The following is a 23996-nucleotide window of genomic DNA, read 5'->3' on the forward strand; positions in this document are numbered from 1 at the left end:
CTTCTTCTTCTATCGTGTTTAATGGCGGCTAGCAAACGCACTGCATACTGCCACCACCTGGGCCTGAGTGTGGAACAGTAGATTGCTGCTGACCTCCCTGTCAGATCGACATACTGCCCCCACGTTCACGTCGGACGTGTAGCGTTAATTTCTGGAGACGTCCACAAGCTACTCTCCAAAGGAACACAGGATATACGTGGCAGCCATCTTACGTACGTGAACGCGTAGTTAAAAGTAGTGTTGTAAGACCACTTTTTGATGGTCTTAGTCTTGTCTCTTGACTCGACCGCATTTGTACTCTGTCTTTTCTCGGTCTCAGGATTTTATTTCAAGAGCAGTCAAGACCATAACTTCCATATCAAATTGCTTTTGCATTGTCTGATTTATTTGTTAACATCCTAACTGATTGGATGTAAAATGTGTTGTTCCAGTTGGTAAACATGGAAAAGGAGCGTTGAATAAAGATGCTTATGTTGATTTCAGCTTTTAGTGTTTGAATGTAGGCGTTTGAATGGGAATCTGGATCTTTCAGATCAGTCTGAGAAGAAGAAGTATCTATGATCTCGTTCCACATTTTATTGTGTGTCACGTAATGTGGGGAGGTCTTGGTCTTGACTCGGTCTCGCTCCCCCCTCGGTCTTGGTCTCGCCTTGGTCTCAGCCCCTAAAAGACTTGGTCTTGATTCGGTCTTCATAAACTCTGGTCTTGGTCTTGACTTGGTCTTTGTTTGGGCTGTCTTGACTAGTTAAAAGGAAGTATATCCGGGACTTCAGGGTTCTTGACCATGTGTCTATATGTGATGCCCTGGGAGTCAGAACGGTTTGCAAACTCTGTTACTGCTATGAGCATTGGTGAAATGAGCCTGAGATTTAAGAAACGACTGCTTCGCTGTAATTATCGTGCATATGACTTCCTGGATCATATATAATTGTGAGACAACACACCACAATTGTAGTCCCTGGGATTGTTTTAAGGCGGGGCCGTTTACTGTCTGCTTACTCGCTTCGTGTTCCATCACAGACCCGAATTGATCGTCTGTTGACATAACCTCACTCTTTCCCAAACTGTAGTTGCCGTGCACAGATTAATAAAACATTTGCCATAAAGGTAAAAACAAAACGTTGCTATTGAACATATTACTAAATTTTGTGTCAGTAGAGTTGAGCACATTTATTTTCCACTGTGTATGTGCTATTAAAATAAAGCACGTCTTGTTTGGCCTTACTTGTAACTCTTGACTGTAGTCCCCGATGGTAGAGGAAAGGACATGGGGTCATTCAGATCTAAAAGGATCATCTTCCTTGGAGCAGGACTGTGGTCATGACATTTAATGGAAGTCTATAGTTAGATAGCTAGATATAGTTACAAGTGCAGGAATAGATAGATAACAATTTACATTTATTGTTAAATAAATAATGCTTTGAAGAAAAATACAGCTGATTATGGTGTTGTATTTTGTGGGGGATTTGTGTGGTGCCAACATGGCAATCAATCAATAAGTCTCTCAGTTTCTTTTTAAATGCTCATTTATCTGCTTTTATAATATACCGATACAGATTTTCCTGCATTTAGCTCATTTCGACCTATAATATTGGCTCACCAATTTCTCAGTCGGGCTGTAATAGATACTGTAGATAGACAGACAGATAGATAGATAACACACCAGTTCATGCATGAAAAGTAAACTTTATCTTTAGTCTCCTGCCTACTCAGGTGACTTCCAGCCCATCTGTCTCCTCTCCACAGGGAGACTGGGGGGAGGAGGAAGAGGAGGTAAATTAACAAGTTGCCACATGTTTCCAGGCTGTGAGGTGAAAGTGGCTCTGCTGCTTTTAATTACACCTGGACGTCACTCCCAAAGTCTCAATGTAACCAATGGTGAGAGAGAGGGAGGGGGAAAGAGAGAGAGAGAGAGAGAGAGAGAGAGAGATCACTTCCCTTTGCCTCATTAATCTGTTATTTTTAATGACTGACTCTTATGAAAAGGAAAAAAGAAATACATGAATCTGCTTTATTAGACTAAAACAATGAACTGTCCCGTCGGGATTTTGCAATGTCGCAATCTCAATTGTTAACACAAATTAATCACATCCCTCTGAATTTAGCGCGACTTGCAGTTTTGACCAATCATCACAAATTTGGCCCATCATTGCCGTTTCCCGCAAAAAATTGTCATACGCCAGCTTGACCCTTCCTTGTTTGCAAAACGCAGCAGTCCTTTATGATCCCAACTTCTCACATTTGCTGACAAAAAAAACCCAGTATGCAGATCTTCGGGGGTTTTTGTAACACTTTGCCGCCACAAAACATACGCAGAGAATGGCTAGTCAAGAATAATCAAGGTAGGTTAGTTTTTATATGCATGGTCAGGGTCTGGGCTAGGCCCTCGAAATCCTGAAAGCACAGTTTTCACAATTTCAACGCAAAAATAGCCCCAAAACATTGCAACTTTAATCGCAAGTTTTTTTTTAGAAAAGCTGCCACAAATTCAGGCATTTTAGACTTGCAACAGTTACTTAAACTTAAAATCCTGGAAGGACTGAATGTTGATAAAGAAATGTAATTTGTATTAGACAAGTAATCCAGATTACATATTTTTTATGAATAACAAGGAAATATCAATATTAAACACGTCTATATGCCATTTTGCCATTTGTTTTTCTACAGTTTTTGGTAAAATAGCATCAACGTTGGATGGATTCACGCTTCCCTCAAGATGAACTGTAATAACGTTGGTGATCCTCTGACAATTCATCTAGCGCCAACCTCAGGTCGACATTTTAATGTGTCAAATACTTTGATTTACAACCTGCAGAACTAATGACATTCCAATCAGCCTCAGCAGTAAGCTGTGTTTACTGCTAATTAGCAACTTTTATCATGCTAACACACTGAACTAAGATGGCGAAAATGGTAAACGTTATACCTGCTAAACATCAGCATGTTAGCATTCTTTGCATATCAGTGGGAGCATGTTAGCATGCTGGTGTCAGCATATGGTCTTTGCACATCTTTCTCTTCCTTCTCATCTTACTCGATACGCTCTCCATTTTATCCTGTCTCCTCGCTCTTTTTTTTTCATCTCTTCCTCACTCTTTCACTCTCTCTGGCATAATTGGTCTCAGTGTGTTTTTCTGGTCATATGCTTCATTAATTATCACAGCAATCAGATCGGGGACAATATGGCTTTATTTGTTCCTGCGGGAGAGCGGTGTGTGTGTGCGTGTGTGTGTGTGTGAAGACAGGTGATATTCACATGCATGTAGGATACAGCTGAGCACTTTTATGGCTCATTATAGGCTCTAACAAGGCTTCAGTAGCTGTATGTGTGGAGCCCGCTGGGAGCTGCTGTGAACACCTTCTCTCACAGGGCACCTGAAAATACACATCGAAAACACAAAAACACACACCAACACACAACAGTAAAGAAAACTATTACAATGAGACAATCTGTGTACATACTGGGTGTCACAAGCCTGCAAACAAAAGGAGTATTTTGTTTTCTTTCCGTGACGCCTCAAACTCCTGATTCATCTCTCACTTTAAATCTCATGTCCATATAAACACTTACTTATTATAGCTTGCTACTAATATAAAACGTAACCTGTTAATTCATATACAGACTGTACCTGAAAGTACAGCTATCTGTGATGGCACACACAGGATTTAAAGCCTAAGTTTTAGGTTTACTACTTCCTGCCATTATGGTCTGATTTGGCCAACAAAGAAGGAGCCTGGGAGGAGCTGTGATTTCTCAAAACTTGAGTGAATGCAAACATTGCCACAAAAGTGTGTGGACACCCAAACATTTCAGCCATATGTGAAGGTGTAACATGTGATCTTGGCACCATGTTGATTAACCTGCTGTTCGAACAGCCTCCACTCTGCTGGTTTCAGTCTATCATGCAGATGTTGAGCCTTCTGCACGGATTTGCTCCCATTCAGACACCAGAGCATTAGCGAGGTCCACTGATGTTGGCGATCCAACGTGATATCATGGAATGGTGTATAAATAGCTCACCACTTTTAAGGACATTTCACGCTATTCAGTCCCTATACAACTAAGCAACACAAAGGAGGTTAACCCTATCTGCACAGATGCATTTGCATTTATAATTAATGACGGTTAAGGTTAGTAGGAAAGTACATCGGGGGGATGTTGATGCTAGCATCATTAGCTAGCTAGCTACATAAACTTTAATGTAGATAACGGAACATAGCTAATGCTGTGTAGCTAACGTAAGCAACGTAGCTAACGCTATGAAGCTAACATTAACAACGATGTAGCATGGTAACTTACGTAACGGAAATAACAACCAAAAACTAATGTTGTGCAATTATTGTTTCACTTGGGAACCGAACGCTGGCCTCCTCGGTCTGGGACCAACTTACTGTCCACCCGACCACCCTACCACCCTCCACCACCTTAGTGTCAGACTTTCATGTAGGGGTGGGGGAAAAATCGATACAGCATAGTATCGCAATATTTTCCGTGGTAATACTGTATCGATACACGGACGCCAAGTATCGATCTTTTATAATATAAAATGTACATAAAAATTGTACTTTTTTGGTACTATAATAATAGAATCCATCGCTTTTTCAGTCCGCTAGAAAAAGAGTTTTCCACAATTTAAGTTGGAAAAAAGTAATAAATTCCAATACATCGCAGTATGTTTAAAATTGCAGTAATATCGTATCGTGACATAAGTATTTTGATAATATCGTATCGTGGGGCCTCTGGTGATTCCCAACCCTACATGCTGATTTTAACTGTAACAGTAAACGTAAATGGCACGCTGTTTCTTCACAATAGGAGTCAATGCAGTCTAAATGGCGTGAAAGTACACGTGAAAATAAAAAATGTATTGGAATACTACTCCAAATGACTTAAGATATCGGCGTGTTATTCATTACTACGCCTTGTGATGATACCAGGCTGGGGGATCAGGTCTGGCTCGCAGTCGGTGTTCCAGTTCATCCCAAAGGTGCCGGATGTTGTTGAGGTCAGGGCTCTGTGCAGAGGCTGTGTCATGTTGAAACAGGAAAGAGACAAACAGTGATAACTGTTGATACAAAGGTGGAAGAACATGGTCAAGAATATCACAGTAGGTATGGACGGCTGTGTCCACACAAGTTTGGCTCTCTTATTCACTCATTCACTGCTCCATGTGTAGTAAACACAGCTGTTCACTCCACGGTGAGCAGCAAATGGAGACTTTTGGACCCATCGTCGTTAGCATCATGATAGACAGGCATCAATTTGCACGCCGGTCATTTTTACATCTATAAAATGTTGGCAAAAATATATGTTCATCCTGCGGACACAACCCTTTTTCATACCATTGTAACAGTGTGTAGGTGGTCACTGTGATATGACAAAAAATGCATTATCCCGAAATAGGTAATTTGATATCCCAATTAACGATATATATCCCAGTATAGAAGATTTTTAAGTTCTATATTTCTCTGCCTCATAAAGGTGGGTAAACTTGGGCGATTTTGGAGAATGTAGAGTGAACAATGAAACAGCAAGTAATGTAACTAATGTTAGCAAGGCAGGGCGTTAGCAGCCACTGTGGCTAACTTACATGCTGCTGCATATTAAACATGAGAGGACGAGACAGTCCAGAGCAACACAGCAGCTTCAGACAGCGAAACTCACAACTCTCCTGCTGCTGTAGCTAACATCATAACAGCATGTCTTGGTGAACTAGAAAGTGAGCTGAATTACTGTGGGCAAGTCATTAAACGTTACCTGACACACACATCATGCCTGGAGCTGCTGGAATAATATTGCGTAGCTCAACAGACTTCTTTCTGTCTTTGGTATGAGCTACTCGTTTTTGCTCGCATGGTCTGATTCAGTATTACCCAGTTCTGAGTACTTCACTATCCTCCACGTTTGTTTATTATGAATGCAAATTTCTATTCCGCAACACCGGCATGTGTGGAAGAACGGACCACGGTGAAGTCAGTTTCACGTTGGTAGTTTTACGTTGGACATCCAGCAGATATCTGTCGAAAACGTAAAACTAACTTCACCATGGTGCAAACGATACAAAGCGCCGTCACCTCGCGAAAAAATATTAAGGTAAAGTGTGGATTTTGCTACACTATGAAATAAACGATAGAGCTTAATTGCAAACGATAAATGCTTTTCTATCATCAAGCGATAGATATCGCCATATCACACAGCCATACTGTGTAGTTAGTACATATTTCCTCACACAGAGTTCAAACAATCAAATAAAGTGGGTAAATGTTACGTAAACAGGGTATGATATATGATATATTATATATATATATATATATATATTTTTAAACTTTGAGTCTGACAGTGTTACTGGAGAGCGATGCTAAATGTGTTAAGTACACTAAACATTACAAAACGAGCGTGGTCATGGTTAAAAGAAACCAACGCTGACTGTTGGGAGGAAACGGGAAACAAACAAACTGCTGTCCAATGTTGCACCATTTCCTCCTTATTAAGCTCTGAATGGACATAGTTCCTACAGCAGCTAGAGGGCGCTGTTACTTCAATATTTGTTGTTTCTCGGCATGAAACGACTGATGCAAACGGGCGGACAGTAATAGGTTGTACAAACACAATTCACACACACAGTCTTTCTCAAATACACACACTCCAACACCTGTGCTAATGAAGCCGAGCTGCAGCACACACTGTCCTTGAGTCTGTCAATCAAGTCCTTACTAATGGGACTCTACACTCCACCTCTACACACACACATACACACATAGTCAGAAAGACACGTGCAAACACTCAATACACACACACACACACACAAACACATACTCTAACAGCTGTACCTTCCTTTTGAGAGGAGGATTTCATTGAAAAGGCTGTAATCTGCCCACACAGACTCTCAACCAGCAGGATAATAAGAGAGAGAGAGGAAGAGTGAAGAGAGAGATGATAGCATGTTAACAAAATAGTGAGATATAAAATTAAAATATGTAGACAAATAGACAGAGGAAGGATGGATATCAAAGTTACACCCCATTTACACGATACAGCAAAAGCCATTCAATTTATTTACATTCTGTAATTGTCTCTCTATTGAGTATTTTCTTGTTACTGCTAGACTTGGTTCGTTACACTGGAAACAGACTTAAAGGTAATTAGTTCACACATAACAACTATTTCCACCGACACGCACAGATATTTATTTATGTTTTAAACCTTCGAGATTTTAACATTATATAATGATTACCACTAACTACTGAAAGGTACTATGAATCAACAACAGCCTCTGGTACTAACGTCATTGTAACTTTGTTACGACTGAACATGATCCTACCGCAGATGCTTGGCTGTCCCGCCGTTATTACAAACATGTGAACCACAGACCCTTCTGCGGCGACGCCCACGCCAGGTCCAGCTATCCCCATAACTCAACCAAGCACAGTCTCTGGCTAAGCAGATACCTTCAAACTGTGGAAGTTTAAAGAGAACTTGAGATATAGCGTTGGAGCCGGGTCTCTGTAAGCAGCTAAGTGGCACATGAAGCCAAAAAAGTGCAACTTTCCAAGAAAAAATTTACCGGGATCTTCCAATAGAACAAACGCACTAGAGACTTCCCCCGCCAAGCAGCTGACTTCATGTTTAGCCCTCCACTAATTTAAATGGGGATAAAATGATTTAATCTTGTGGCTCTTCTAGACTTTCCTAATGTTGTTGAACTGGATTAAATTTCTGAGAGTGAAATGAGTCTTTTTGGGGGTTATGCACTGTTTTATAGCCGCTTCTTTTACAATGTATAGGAAAAAGTATTTTGGGGCACATGTGCATCATGTGACGGACACGGAAGTTGTAATTCCACGGTTTGGCCACTATGTCAAATTGGCTTCAAAGCCAGTCACACTCCCTGGGTGGCCTACTTAGAACGCCTATAAATATCCATGCCTTAAAATATGTTCTGAAAGACCATCCTAACTGCCAGTTAGTCGACTTCCTCTTCTGTGATTTCACTTTCGTTTTCCATTCGGGCAGTACTTTGCTTTCCGCCTCACATTCAGGTGTCCCAAGATATTCGATTCACTTTCCGATGCACTCAGCTGGATCCTGCTCAACAACCACCGTACGGACCGTACTAGACTGTACGGTGGAGGTGAGGATGATGGTATGACACAGAAGTTTTTCTGTGTCATACCATCATCCTCACCTCCACCGTACGGTCTCTCCACCCTCGAGTCTGCCTTCCTTCAGCTCGGTTTTCCCCTTTCTCCAGAAAAAACAGAAAGACCTGTACATCCCTCAAGTTCCTCGGCATCACCCTGGACTTCTTTCATGCCTCCGTCCCAACAAAGAAACTCCACCGTATTTCCTTGTACATCTCAAATCTCTCAATCACCTGCTTGCCTACCGATGTATCAAGCATCAGCTTTACTCCCTACTCAGATACCTTAATTTCACCATCCGCATCATCCCCCAAGGCCAATCCTTCCTCTCGCACGAACTATCCCAGTCTGCCTAAGCCCCGTCCCTCCATGAATTCACCTGTATAATGATGTGGTGTGACTTCCTTTCCTTTTAGAATGGCATCTACTTTCTCTATTACGACCACATAAGAATGTGCACCCTGCACCGGATTCGGCATTATTACGGTGGTAGGCCAGAAAAAATCGATCTCGATCTCCTTCCACCCTCTATGAGCTGTATCCCATTTTCATTTCTGCCTTTCTTTGGGTGCATCAGTCGTCCATAAAAGTCATTTTTGTTCATTTAGACAACCTGACCGCCATTGACATCATAAATAAAGGCCACTCCCAGTCATTTGACATGCAGTTCAACAGCAGACTCAACGCCAAACTCATTATTCACCAAAACTCCACCACTGACTCCTTCCTCCTGTTTCTCATTTCAAAAATTCAAATCCTTGGCACCAGACTTGGACCCTCGTCCGACATCTATCCTTCCAATTTCAGCCACGATCTTCACCTCCCAGCCAAATGATTGGAATTCAACTACCTCATCCAATTACGAGGCTGCTCGGCACCCAAGCCTCTCCGACATTCCCATCCACTTCCTCAGATTTAACCTCAAAATACGAAGCAAAACTGATCAACCCGGCAATGGAGCGACTTCAACCAAACAATCGACATCCATGGCCGGTGGTCTTCCCAAGTTTATCATAGCAACATCCACAACAACCTCACTGACAACAACCTCACTGAGTGATGTTTGTGTGTCACAAACTGGGCGTGGCCTCGGTGCACCCACGCTAACATCTTATTAGTAAACAACAGCACTGCGTCTGCTCAATAGATTTTCTGTGTGGGCGTGACGGTGCGCTTAAGAGCACAGCAGCGGCCTGACAAACAACAACATGCTTCATGAGGGAGACAGAGGGAGAAGTGGAGGAAGGGGGGAGAGAGGAAAGAGGGGGTAGGGGGTGTTGTCAGCTGTAATTGGTTGTTAAGATGTCAATCAAGAGAGGGAGAGAGGTCGAAGAATGGCAAAAAGAGAGGCTGGGAGAGAGCGAGAAGGCGAAACAGAGAGAGGGTTGTCATGGTAACAAAATAGTAATTGGTTGTTGAGATGTCAGTCAAGAGGGATGTGAGGAAAAGGGAGAGAAAGAGAAGTATTGTTGAATTCTTCGTATGATGTTTTATATAAATTTTTACTTATTTATTTAGCAAACACATTACACATTATAATGAAATTGCGCCTTCAATAAGTCTAATTAAAGAGTTTCTTTGTTGTATTTATGCTACTGGAAGGTAAAGATCAGAGAGAACTGAAACTAGGACAAACTGCATTTATATTTTTAACTACAAACCACAAAAGACAGAATAAAACCAATAAAGCCGATATTGAAAATATAGTTTACAACATCACCTCTATGCCTTATGCTTTAACTGATGTTCAGTTTTGGTTTTATTAGAATAAAAAAACATGCAGCCGTCGTTTTTAAACCCCGAGTAGTGTCTGCAGCATAAGCCACAGCAACTTCCACCAATCACATGTCAGAAATGGGGCAAAATGGGGCAAAAAGCACATCCACATATGCCAGGATGTACTGTTCATTAGTGATGGAGAGTGTATCTCCCCCCTACACATTTTAAAGAGTTGGTATTATGCTCATTTTCAGTTTCAAAATCTTATTTAGGGGTTGTACCAGAACAGGTTTACATGGTTTAATTTTCAAAAAACACCATTTTTGTCATACTGCACACTGCTGAAGCTCATGTTTTCACACTGTGTGTTGAAGGCTTCGTTTTAGCTGTGATCTTTGTTGGGAGTGGCAAATGTGCAGTTCCTAGTTAAGGACTACTAGCCAATCAGAAGCAGAGAAGGGCGGGTCAGAGAGAAGCTGGTAAACTTAGCAACATGGACTGGAGCAAGAGTTTCAGAGTGGTGAGTTATTAATCTGTAACAAAAGTATCTTTCATCCATGAAGTTTTGACTGAGCTCTGTCTCTACATCACAGGAACAACTTTATGTCCACTGACTGCCTGGAGGGTAGCTGGTGTTTGGAAGGGAGAGGAGAGCTGTGTGCTGCAGCTCACTGTTTTTCCACCGGTGTTTTTGAGGGCGTGTCGGAGTAGCCGCTTGCCGAGCGTTATATGAGGCACATTTTGCTTTCATCCCGGTGACATTACGGGGATGAAAGGGAAGCGGCTGCACTACAAACGAGCTGTTTTCAAGCAGTTCAGAGCAGAGCTTTCTGTGGGAGATGGGAACTCTCTTTGGGCTGGACTTTGGGCTTTTTCACTTTGCAAACCTGTTACATGCACAAAAAAAATATATACAACTCAATAAAGGAGTGGGAAAAAGCCAAGAAGCATAATTTGACCTCTTTAATGTCCTTTTTGTGAAGCACATATCTTAGTTATCTTCAATTGTGACAATTTGCTCACAGTAATTACACTTCATGAGCACCAGGAAGTGGGTTATGACAGTGGGTTTACATAAAGGCTGTCCTACCCTTGTGACCGGTCGAATATATATCCTTCACATAGGGGGTGGTTACTTAATCTGTTATTACAGGTGACAATGTGTAATTATACCATGAACGACGCATACATTTAAAGATAAGACAGCACTCTTTTTAGTAAAGATGCATACACAGCATTATCTATTGGATTTAGCATTTAAAGTTTTGGGTTTTTAAATGAGTCAGAAGTTTACTCGTTAACTAACTAAAGTTTTTATGAATGCAATAATGTGAATATCATTTGTTGTTATACTTTTTTCTTGTATTCTGAATTATTACAGAAACATTGTAAAACTAATCTGCTTTGGCAATACTGTACTTAATTATGGTCGTGGCAGTAAAGCACATGTTTAAATAAAAAAACAAACATATGCGAGACAGCGAGTGAGAGACACAAAGGAGGAGAGAGCGAGCAGTAGTCGTAATTGGTGTGAAGATGTTTAGTGAGGCAGATGAGAGCAGAGTTAACGAGCTGAGCCTCCAGCACCAATTAACCAACAACCTGCAAGACGTGGACAGAACCGAGCTGCTGCAATTAAACACACAAACATACACACACATGATTTAAGGTGATGTGTCAGGAGGGGGGGAGTTTCTCAGCTGGTCAGATGAGCTTTCATTCTGATTCTACTGAAACAGATAAATTAAAATTTGTGTAAAGTATTTGAAATTATACGAGTCTGAACGGGCTGCTACAGGATGAGAAAGTGTTCTCCTCATCAAAGTAAAAGTCATGTGTCATGTGTTCTTATTTAGGCCTACCTGTTTTGCAGAAAGTATTTTTATACCGTTTTAGGAGATAGTTTCAGAACAAATAATCATGAATAAAAGTTCTCCACAAAGTAACACAAAGCTGCTGTCTGTTAGTTTCTCGGCTGGCTCTCAACAGTTTGTCCATCTATCCATTGTCAACCGCTTATCCTGTGTACAGGGTTGCGGAGGGCCTGGAGCCAATCCCAGCTGTAAGTAATGTTACTTAACTTGCATAACTTAACTTACATAACTAATGTAAAGATCTTTTCCTCAGTAGTTGCCTAACAAAGGAAATTTGGTGCCTAAGCCTAAACCCAACCATACTGCAACCATTTTACAATGTTAACCACGTGTTTTATTTTGAAAATCTAACCAGACTATGCATATTATTGCTAACGTGACCGCAGAGCCCCACAGGTGTCAAAACAAAGCGTCCATATGTGTCGAGTTAGGAGTGAGAGATTTTGAGATAACAGGTTGTCGTCTACATAGAGGGCGTTTATCCAGGGTTCACGATTTACGATGAGTGCCAATGAAGTAGCTAGTGTGTCCTTTTTGCTGTGAGTTGGAAAGTGAAAAGCCGGGATGGTGGACTGGATTTGCAAACTACAACCCAATTTCTGCTGATGTCACATAACGTACACACATTCATTCATACATTTTTTACAGTTTTTCTCACTCACTTCTTCTCATCGAACAAACAGCACAACACAGTGGATTTTCTGCAAAAGCCTGTAACTTCCTCAACATCCTTAGTCTATCTCTCAAAAGCAAAACTTTATGTCATTGAACATGTCAGTGCATCAGAATGACAGGTCCTTGTGTCATTGTTTACGAACAAGATAGTCAAAATGTTTAGTCATGTTATCAATATAATGGTGTACTCTGTAAGTGGTTTCGGATGTAAACTATGGCTAACATTTTGATGACAATGATTGAAAAACACTATAGAGTTAAAAATTGCTAGAGATTGGACAGGATTCACCATGTCATTGTGATGCAGAAAAGAAAAAGAAAGGACTGACTGCATAGCACGACGGTAAAAATGTAAGCATATGAAACACTCCTTAGGCTGATGTTCCTGTCTGTCAGACACAGATTCTCATCCACACCACAATGGATATCTTCATCAATTTGCAAAAAAAAGTCAGGTATAGAAAATATGATTGACAGATATAGATAATCTCGCTCTCTCTCTCTCTCTCTATACAAACACATACGCATCTACTGGTGTATATTATATATGTTGCACTATTCGCTGCTCACTGTGTATTTTTGTTGTTCACTGTGTATGGTATTGTGTATATCGGGTGAATGATCTGAGAGCTGAGACCTGTGCCTAGATGTTCAATTCACTGTGATCAGCATGACATAAGCAATAATGTAGGTAATAGCAGACGTTTGTACAGAATAATTTGCTTCAATGTGTCAAAGCATTTGCAATATGTTCAAAAGAATGAGAAATTGCTTTTATGATGTGCAAAAGTGACGAGATGATTTGGAGGTTGAACAAGTAGTTTGGTGAATTTCAGTTCTGAGAAATGCACCAAAGCGACTGAGAAAAACTGTAATCATTTGTATTCATAATTTAAATTATTGTCATGTTTTAACTTGTGGAGTCTCTCATTTCTATTCTTTCTTTATATTATGTTTTTATTTATTAACACCAGCTGGGCCCTTTAATATTTTAAGCTTAAATCTGACGTTTCCTCTTTTGTTTTTCTTTGTACTGTGAAAACAGACTACTGACGGATTAACTGTCTGCTTCAATGACTCTCCCTCTGACCTGAGGAGAGTTTAAAGCTCTCTAATTATTACTGCTGCTGTTACTCTGGATAAAGGTGTGTGTGTGAGTGAGTGTGTGTGCGTGAAATGATAAGGGCCTGTGGGAGAGATAACAGTTATTATGGCTCTCTGTGGACACCCCTACACACACACACACACACACACACACACACAGGTCAATTTACAGCTAGCAACTGTAGACTTGCTTGTGTCCCAGCGGGCTCTATTACTGTGTGTGTTGGGCCGTGGACTGATTGCCTGCACACAGGGCAACACACACACACACACACACACACGCACAAAAAACAACATGGGCATTGTGGGCACAGAGGTGGGTATCAAGCGTGCAAACACACAAGCTGGCAAGCAAGAAAACATGCAGAATCTCGTGCAAACATGCAGTAATACATGTACACAGTCTAACAAACAACACGTGTGTGTGTGTGTGTTTGTGTGTGTGGAGGTGCAGAGGTGAGTAAACAGCCATAAAACACAAACACCCAAAATCAAACACACGTAAAGCAGTACAATGAAAACACACACACACACTGTTTCACTGTTTCCACAGAACAAACATCACGCCATGGCATCATGGGATACCGCTCAACCTCACCGTTAACCTACCACCTTGTTGATTTGTTCGATCACTCCATGTTGATTTCAGTAAAAGCAGCGTTGGGTGACGGTTTATTTTCAAAACACAATGACAAGTCGTGAAAAAGGGAGGAACGTTTTCATGAGGGTTCAAGGTTCTGTCTGAAGAGAGAAAATGAGAAAGTCTTTAATAAACAAAGAACAACAAGGTGAGTTGATACCATCAGCTGCTCGTCACATCCCTCTCATCTTTACACTAATTATTCTCGCGCCTACGTGCAGACTTTTAGACACCACTAGGTGTCACACATACATTTTGCAATGCTGCACAGGGGCTGTAACATTACATATCTACAAAAGATCACTTACATTTTGCAGATATGATTAATGCGCTTAATCACAAAAAACTACACGAAAACTATACGAAAAAAATCCCTTTTTGTTGGTAAATGCATGAAAATTGCACACTAGTTTTGTGATACTGCTGAGGATACAAACAGATTTAGCAATGCAGGTAAGATAAAAGTGAGGTTTAATTGGTGGAGCGGGCAGGTGTTTGTGGGCAGGTATACGTGGAAAGTGGCTGATTAGGGGGAATAGGTGCGGGTGTGTTGGCAGGTGAGGGTCAGGACTGAAGCAGATATTAAAGTAAAGTAGTGAGCAGTAGTGAGTTTCTTCTGCAAGCAGCATGCTAACTGATCAGTCTGTTGATGCCACAGTTTGACTTATGACTGCAGTAGCTAACGATCTGCTTGTTAGTTATTCAGATAATAATAAAACAAAATTGTGAGAAATGAATCTGATGCACTGAAAACAAAGTCTCTGCTTCTTTTCAGCGTCACAATTTCAACATGTAAGAGACACAATGTGGTCGCACCACCGCTGTCACATCACACACATCACTTTGGACAAGATAGTGTGGGGATTTTCACAGAAAGACAAAAAAAACCGCAGTTACAACAGAGTTGTTTTTTTGGGTAATTACTTCGTTCAATGTAAAACTGTTTCTAATGTATTCAGATACAAGAAGCCTGATTTTTTATTGTTTGTACCTGTTTGAAGTGGATCACTTGAGGCGGTACAGGTGTTTGATATTGTTCGTGTTTCCACCCCCTTAATCAATCATCAACACGTGTCAGTGTTTGTGTTCACATTGTATATAATGGACAGTTGCAACTTGCTACCAACTCTTTCTAATGATCTCAGTCTGACACACACACACACACACACACACGCAGCCAATTAAAGTTGTTTGTCAGAGGGAAAATAATTAAAGATGCCTTGTTGCTGCTGCTGACTTTGCTGTGTTTAGGGATACTGTGTGTGTGTGTGTGTTTCATACGGTTTCATCTGTTGCTCTTATTCAATTTGCTTCTCTCTCTCAGTTCAAATCAAGGTAACAACTACAAATGAACAATAAATTATGTTTATGCACAGTAAGGGCTGACCCCAAAGAGTCAAAGATTCGATGTTCGATCGTTATCCGTGTTGCATTCACTACAGGCTGATGTCTTCTTCGTGCGAGGGGTCAAGTGTCAGGAAGCTAAATGCAAGTGTCTGTGTTTCATAGTTCTTCGTTTTCGCCTATCTGCACTAATATGCTACCTGGGAGTGTTCGGATTTGACGTTTTGGTCTGGACTGCAGGCGTAAAAACGTATCAAAAGTGCTGTGCATGTCTATTTCACGCAAAACGTTAATTCTGCGTGTATTTGTATATGACGCCCTGGGATGACCGGAAATGCTAGCAGCGCTTCCGGTCGCTAACTAGCGAGCTTGCTAGCAAAGTTTGTGTTTAAGGCGTTGACAGTCCCCCGAGGCTTGAATGTAACACGCACTCTATATTAAGGTCGTGCTAATCTTTATCCTTTAATTTGTCAGCATGTGTGTCAGTATATAAGTAATACACGTCCCTCAGTTTGCCATCACACACACACAGAAAGTCACACTCAAACAAATTCAGAAATCACGTGTTTGTGAATTGTTTTGATTGCAAACAAGTGTTGTTTTTCTCTAGATGATTATTTTACATCCTGTTTTCCTCAAATGTTTGTCTGTAAACAAGCGGTGTGCAGTTGGTGTGTGTATGTGTTTCCAGTGGGAGGTCTGTTTCTTAAGCACAACACAATCACTCTAACATTCATAACAGGCTGATTAAAGCTTCAACTCCACTCTGCTGCTGTTTGTTCTTTACTGTTGTTGTTGAGTGAAAATGTTAAATATTCATTATAGATTTTTTTAAAGCGCAATTCAATATCTTAATGTATTTTGTCTTTCTATCACATAAAGTTTCATTTTATTTTGAAATGCAGCCCTTTAGTTCCATCTTGTTGCCTGTTTGAGTCATGGGATTTGTGTATTCTTGATTTGAAACGTGTATCGTTGTTTGTAAACTGATTCACAGCAGAGCGGATCACAGGCAGCAGGATCATCAGCAGATCTGAAACCATAAGAGAAATAAATGAATCCTTTCTGATCATCGGACCGCTCGTGTTTCTTCTGGGACGTTCTTCACATTTAAAAAGAAGTTTCATGAAATTGTTACGTTAAATTAATCAAATGACTGAGTGAACAGATTAATTAGAGTTTGAATGAGCAATTTACAGTGACAACAACAGCAGGAAATGCAATTAAAATTTTTGTTTTTAATTTTAGATTTTCATTTGTCTCTACAAAAAGATTTGACTTAACTACAGGCTGAATAGAGGTGATTTGTGCACGTTGGTTCTCACTTGTTATTTTTAAGGTATTTAACGAGTCGCTAACAAAAGGCCCCCTCAAGAGGAACAACATTTTTCTCACAACATATGTTCCACTGCAACATGTTGGAATAAATTACCAAACAGGTAATTTATTCCAATGTTTAATCACCTGAGACTGTCGCCTCTCGTTCACGGCGTCACATCCCCAAAACTGCGCTGTAAAAGGTGACGGGATACAGATGGTTTAATTTCACCTGCCGCTTTCGTGACTGCAACATCTGAGAAAATGTTTCTTGCTGCTTTTATGTTTGCTTTAAGAACAAATAAAAGAATCAAAGTCATGGATTAAATACTGTACATAAACCAAACATTTGAAAGTCATCTGTTTATCTAAGTTTAATATCTTTGCAAACTTCTAATTTTGGTTATTTGGGCTGTTGGTCTCTTCACCTTGGGCACTGACACAAACATTGTCAGTTTTGATCATGTTGTCACGTGGTATAAGTCATCTAGGTAAAACTATTTAACTAAAATTTTTACACATGGGACTCAAACCTCCGTCTCCTGGATTAAAGTCCTGAATTTATCGACACATTAATCCACCTCAACCAACATCGTACATAGATTTTCACGTTCTTTAAACAATGTCACACTTCTTCTTGTGCTACCATACGAAAAAACCATAAACATGATCGTAATAAGCTGCTGCACCATCAACCTGTACGGCTGTTTTTATGGCGAGGACGGGCTGGACCTGGCAAAGTTAAAAAGAAAACTGACACTCCTTTGCTCCTCTTACATGTATAGCAATTGTTAGTCACTTTGCATAAAATTGTCGACCCATGCTTCTCCTAAAAGGGCAGAATGTAATTGAAAAGTCTGTTTTATGCTGATAAGTTCTTCCCATGTTTGCAGTAGAGTACAAAACATTCTCATTCTCAGTGGTTGGAGAGTCTCTCCAAAGCGTGCCATGCTGAGGAGAAATGCTGATCCACAATGGCTGATATTTTTAATTTGTCTATTCAGAAGAAATGCTGCAGCTTTAAAGAGGATTACACATTCACTCTTTGTTACAGGCTTTTACCTGAAGTTAAGTACAGTACACCAACATTTTTCCTCATGAATCTATCAATTGTTGTGTTTAGAAAATGTCCAAAAGTAGTAAAGAATTGTTATCATAATTTCCCAGAGCCCAATGTGCATCTTTAAGTGTCTTATTTTGTCCAATCAACAGTCCAAACCTCAAAATGAATATTGGCTGTTTTAGCTCGATAAATGACTTAAAGGATTTACTAAAATATTTAGATTATTGAGTTGACTCATTGTTTTAGTTGTCATGTTTGGATTTAAACCATGTGTCACGTTATAGACAGGTAGTGACTTCAGGTTGTGGACGCCTGCAGTCAAAAGTGAGGAGAAAACTGGTTTCAACCTGCACCTTAACACAAAGAATGAACAGAGGCGACTTGTCTTTCGTTACAGAGCTGTAAACCAATTTGACAGGTTTCAACTCAAGATAAAATCACTTGCAAGACTTGTCACCTTTTGCAGCGCCACTTTCACGTTCTCCTTCATCAACATATGTCAAAGGAAATGAAACATGAAAGCTGACAGCTCCTGCACTGCGGCTCTGCTGCAGGCGTCGACATTCGTCAATATTTACATAAAACTCGCCAGGGAAACAGCTAGCATGGAGGAGCAGGCGTCGTCGTCGCTCTGATTGTCACAGCGTGTGTGTGTGCCCCTGGGTTAGGGTTGGAAATTGTGTTTGCAGTAATTCAAAAACTTCCGGACTTGTAATTGTTGTTGCCTTTAGGAGAAAATAATGAATTCGCTCAGACAATATATCAATTGAATCATTCAGTTCATCCAATAGTCGTTTAGATATTTCAGTCTGGACCAAAGTGGTGGACCGGCTGACGACCAAAAGGAGCAAACAATCTCACTACAAGGTCCATTCAGTAACTGTTCTGGCGATTATCACACAGCATGATCTTCACCTGTATCGCAGTTCACTTGACTGCGGTCCGAGACCACTGGTTCGAAGAGGACTAGAGAGCGGTTGTTTGGTCCGCACCAGAGTTTGAGTCCTGCGTTCACACCAACCCAAACAAACGCTCCAAGGGGGTAAACACTCAAGGGTTCGCTTCAACCGGACTAAATCGGGTCCTTTAATAGCCTGATAATTCAATTTTATCGCCATTTTGTTTTAGTTCATTCATTCACTCTGACATCGTGTTAGCTCATTTCGACTATTTTGCAACATAATTTTTAAAAGCAGTTAACAGGAAGGCAAATTTAATGTCACTATTTCTACTGATGTGAGTAGGTAGCAATGTAAGAAGACGACTTGTCTGCTCTGAATCCCATCCACAAAGCTCTGACTGGTCGATGTGTAGTTGAAAACAGACCCATTTGAATCAGAGATATGGTCAGTGATCAGTCGTCAACTGAAGCAGAAGCTCCCAATAGAAAACAGACCGGATATTTTTCTATCACTGGGGGAAAAAAAACCAACACACATGGCGTCTCAATAATGCCACGTGTTTCTGTTTGTGATTTTAATGTTTTGTGAAAGTGAGGTACAATTTCAGAAAATGTGAAAGTAATTAAGACAAACTGTAACATGCGGGAGGCGTGACCCGTGACCTGTAGACTGACACGTTTCGGGTTTCCTGCGGCGTGTTCCAGCCCCTCCCACCACTGCCCTCTGACTACTGTTGTGCCTCACCATGTCGGCAAACTTATCCTCAAAACATTTGCACAACAACGACACCAAGTTTACTGGGAAGAGACGGCGGCTTTTTAGCACTTTGCCGCATCTCGCACACCCCACGGTGACGGGAATAGCACCCATAGAGGGAGGAGGGGGCTGTAAAAATGTAACAACGGGTGGTGGGTGTCAAATCTGTCAGAGTGGTGTGTGTGTGTTCAGCTTTGGTGATGTATGAGTGTGAATGAACAGTGTGTGTTCGTGTTGCCACAATGGTGTGTGAATAACAGAGTAACTGAGCTGTGTGTGTAATTGTGTGCGTGTGTGTGTGTGTTTTGAGGTGTTGCAGAAAGTCTGATCTGAGCGTGCTCACTGCAGCGAGGCAGACATGCACCGTGTTGGAGGAGAGAGTGGATCCGCAAATAAACTTACTCACAAATCAATTTGAATATGAAACACCTGGATTCACTCACATTTTACTCTTCATACAAAACCATCAATACACTTTGCACATAATTCTGCACACCTGCCACTTCGCTCCTATAGCAGGTTGTTGCACCACAAGTGTAAATTCAAACTGGCAGTAGGATGACAAAATGAATTCTTTTTGAGATTATTTTCATAGTTAATAGTGACTATATATATATAGTATATTTGCGTGTCCTGGTGCAGGTCTGTCCCAGTTCAGGCTCGATTCTGACCCACATCAAAGTTAACTTGCAGCCTGATTCAGATGGTTTCGTCACTCCATGTGGTCCAGTGCCTCCTCAGTGTCTCTCCTCTGCGGCTCGTAGTTGTGACTCTCAGTCGATTTTGTGTTTTTTACACTGCGGTCCTGTTGGTTTCAGGTCTTGCAGAATTTCTGGACCCACAGATGGACAGAGAGATCAAACTGTTTCTGATCTGTGCTGCTATTGTCACAGTGTGATTCACACGTAACATACAGTTACTATGGACCCAATTGGACAAACCGTCCCCAATCAACTGGTCTTTAGTCTGAAATGTGAGCACACACACACACACACACACACACACGGTTGTTGTGTGGCTACATGGATCTCCATGACAACAGGTTTGTTTAGTGTCTGACCTGCAATCTCTTTAGCTGAATGTAGTGTTCCAGGAGATCTGATACACACACACAGCAACAATAATGTCATAATTTTTTGTGTCTGCCTGTGATTCAGACAATTTACAATTCAATAATTGTAATTCAGCTTGAGAAATGACACGTTATTTATGGAAGCTGACCCGAGGCTTTTGAGAAAGACAGCGTGTCAACAAAATAAGGACAAATTATCTTTAAAGAGTGACACCCAAGCAGGAACCTCTGGGTCTGAAAAGTGAAGCCAATGGGGAAGTGCCTTAAGCCTGCAGTTTTTCTAACAGCCAGCAGGGGGCGACTCCACTGCTTGCAAAAATAAGTCTGATTGCATAGGACTTGGCAAAAAGAGACCACTTTTCAGCTGATTTATTATCTCAGTAAACACTTTCCTGATGCGCTTATGGTCTCAGTCGCTAGTTTCAAGTCTTCTTCAACACAGCATGATGTTCATTAAGTAAATTATTGTCTCATTTAGAGGAAAATAGACAATAAAGCAGGGTGAAGCTATAGGGTGGGACTACCTTGTGATTGACAAGTTGCTAGCATGCCGACCTGTCAATCAGGATAGAGGCGGCTTATGACCGCTGCTCCTTGTACTATTAACCAACGCCATTGAAAAAGCTTATTAGGAGTAGGCTGTTTATTCTTCTGGTAAGTACGTTTTGTTTTAAGCCTGATTACCACAAGCCAAACTTAGCAACCCAGTTAATATAACAGTTAACGTGAATTACAGATACACCTTTGCAAACCAAACAGCTAGCTCAACTGTTTCGTCCAAACATCGGTGGCAAAAAATCAAGATGGCGATGGCCAAAATGCCAAATTCGAGGCTTCAAAACAGTAGGTGACATCAGGGTGACTACATCCACTTCTTTTACACAATCTATGGTAACACCCTGTTTTAGCCTCAACACTTTCTCTGGAAAAAGAAGATAACGTCTGTTGCAATTAACCCTGGATCAATAAATAATGCAATAAATTGACTGTAATGAAATGTTCTAACTCAAAAAAGTTATTTTGGGTTAAGCCACTCTTTGAAATGCTTCCTTATGTTGTTTTTCTGTTTGTTTATCACACTATTCTCTTTTTAGTATTTGGTACAAAAGTGAATTGAATTTTTAAATACACTATATGCTTGTTCTCTGTTAATACCACCCTCCTACCTCCTGTTGATCTTCCATCACTTCTCCACATGCGTCATCATAAAGGATGCTGCACTGTTTTTTATAATAAGGGGAAAGGAAATTGACGTTTCATAGAGGCAAATGTGGGGAAAATGGAATGTAAATATAATGTCTCTGTAAATAAAGGGGAATCAGATGTATTCTTCAGCAATTATTGCAGAAGTTGATTCACAGTATGATTAATTAAAGAACTGGTGGAATGTCACTCGTACACAAAACTGACAGTGGTGAAATGTACATATACTCAAGTACTGTACATAAGTAAATCTTTTAAGGTACTTGTAGCTTAAATCTTTCCATGTTTTGCTTTTTCCATGTTATTCTCAACAGTCACGTCATCACAAAGCTTCTGGCACCTCCTGTTTTGCGAGGATGTTCTGCCGTGAAGCTTGCAGGGCAGGTTTTCACAGGCATGTCATTTACATACTCAGCTTTGATTGGGCATTATTTTCTCCTGTTGCCACTACAGTTGCACTCTTCAGTCCACAGATTGTTTTTCTTCTTCAAGTCCAAGCAGTTCAAGAACATTGTCCCGTAGAGAATATAGAATTAGGAAGATGTTGGCAGCAATTATCACCTTTTCCTTCATTTAATGTGAATTGTTATGATCAGTCAGACCCAGGACACAGGGATTTAGACCCAACATGACACTTTAGGCGGAGAAGGTTCTGTGCACTGTGTTTATTAGACAAAGGGGGGGAAGGGGTTAGGCAGTCCGGGGAAGCATAAATCCAACAAAACAGGAATCCGGAGATTGAAGAAACATTTCCAGCCGATAAGAGCTTCAGATCAGATCCTGTGATTTTAATGAGCTTTATTACTTGCTGTAATCAGCTGTTCTCCGAACCAAGTATTTAGCGTAACTCCATCAGCTGTTTGCTGTAAACACACCGCTGCCCGCTGCCTGCTATTTCCGAGCAATACATTTAATGCTGTTGTACGATCTCAGGCCGACATCATCGAGACTAGTGTTGCTATCTGACTGTTGATTGTGATTTATTGGTTTGGTCAGTAGTAGAAAAAAAAGGTCTCTACAGGTTCCTAGTTCTGCAGTATAGTTCCTTTGGTCGGAACGCAGCTTAAAACAAAACATGCTGGGCATATTTGAAATGGCTGCAGCGTTCCCCTCCATGGCAAAAAAATCAGATGTGGGAAAATAAATCGGAATTGAGCGTTAGGGCCTGCAGTCTGAACGTAACCTAAGAAGCTTCACCGGGAAGGGAGGGAGCACGAACTGACAAACAGAACCATGCAGACTATACAGTAAAACACAGGGAGAGCAGGATGATTGAACACAGGTGACACACATTAGGGCAGGTATTAACAATCAACAACGAAACAAAAAGACGGGAAACAAAGACGACAGCACACACTAGGAAGGACACTTTTATCAAAATAAAAACAGGTAATAACTCAAACTAATACAACAACTTGTTTCACCAGGGAATCAAAGTGAGCTGATTGGTTGCGTCCAGGCCGTAACTTCAGGTTGTTTTCACAGTACATTTGCATAAAGTTGACATTTTCTTAACTTGCTCACATTGTGCTGCTGGTTGACTTTTGCGTCCTTGAGTGGTGGTGAGTGGCACTAAAGTGTTTTTTTGTAGTTCGATTCATGAATGGCATCCTGATGCATCTTGAGCATTTGAGTCGAAAACAACGAGAGGGCATCTGTCAACACAAAGGGGTTTCAGTTACTTGGAGAAAATAGAAAGTGCTGTCTTTTTCCGGATGGGACTCTCTTCCCCACAGTCTTTGCTGCTGACAAATAAAGTTCTGCCGCCATGAAGTTTAGTGCCAAAGCATCATCCGCTCTGACTCATCATGCTGTTTTAACACACGGCTCTATAAATAAGGACGATCACTACACTGCACATTTTCAGCCTGGTGGATCCGCAGGGAGCTGAACCCTGGCAGAGTGAATCACTGCTCTGAGAGGAGGACAGGACGACGGGTCTGTCTGCTGGATGAAGTTTTTACAGCTTTGCATGTGATGAGGTACAAACCACAGATGAAACTGGAAGATTGTTACATCTCACACACACAAGCAGCTCCTCTGATGGGATTACTACGGGATGTCATGAAAATTTAATCGGAAATCACTTCCTGCAGGTTAATCTGTCAAACAGAAAGGACACAAGGCACCTGGATTAATCCTGAAGGTGACCTGGAGAGGATTTTTTGAAAATACCTGAGACTGA

General features: G+C 40.9%; 1 protein-coding gene across 3 annotated transcripts in view; it reads left to right on the forward strand.

Moving 5' to 3' along the window:
- prkd1 (protein kinase D1) overlaps positions 1-23996 on the forward strand; it is a 95674-nt gene that overhangs the window by 10307 nt on the left and 61371 nt on the right. Inside the window, exon 1 of one of the 3 annotated variants that reach the window (XM_046063588.1) lies at positions 20442-20509. The exons of 1 other annotated variant lie outside the window; for it this stretch is intronic. The gene's annotated coding sequence lies outside the window, so the exon portion shown is untranslated. Of the gene's footprint in view, positions 1-20441; positions 20510-23719; positions 23794-23996 lie in introns of those variants that run through there. One more of the 3 variants, XM_046063587.1, reaches the window with a different exon arrangement.

The sequence above is a fragment of the Micropterus dolomieu genome, linkage group LG11, assembly GCF_021292245.1.
Source record: "Micropterus dolomieu isolate WLL.071019.BEF.003 ecotype Adirondacks linkage group LG11, ASM2129224v1, whole genome shotgun sequence".
NCBI lineage: Eukaryota > Metazoa > Chordata > Actinopteri > Centrarchiformes > Centrarchidae > Micropterus > Micropterus dolomieu.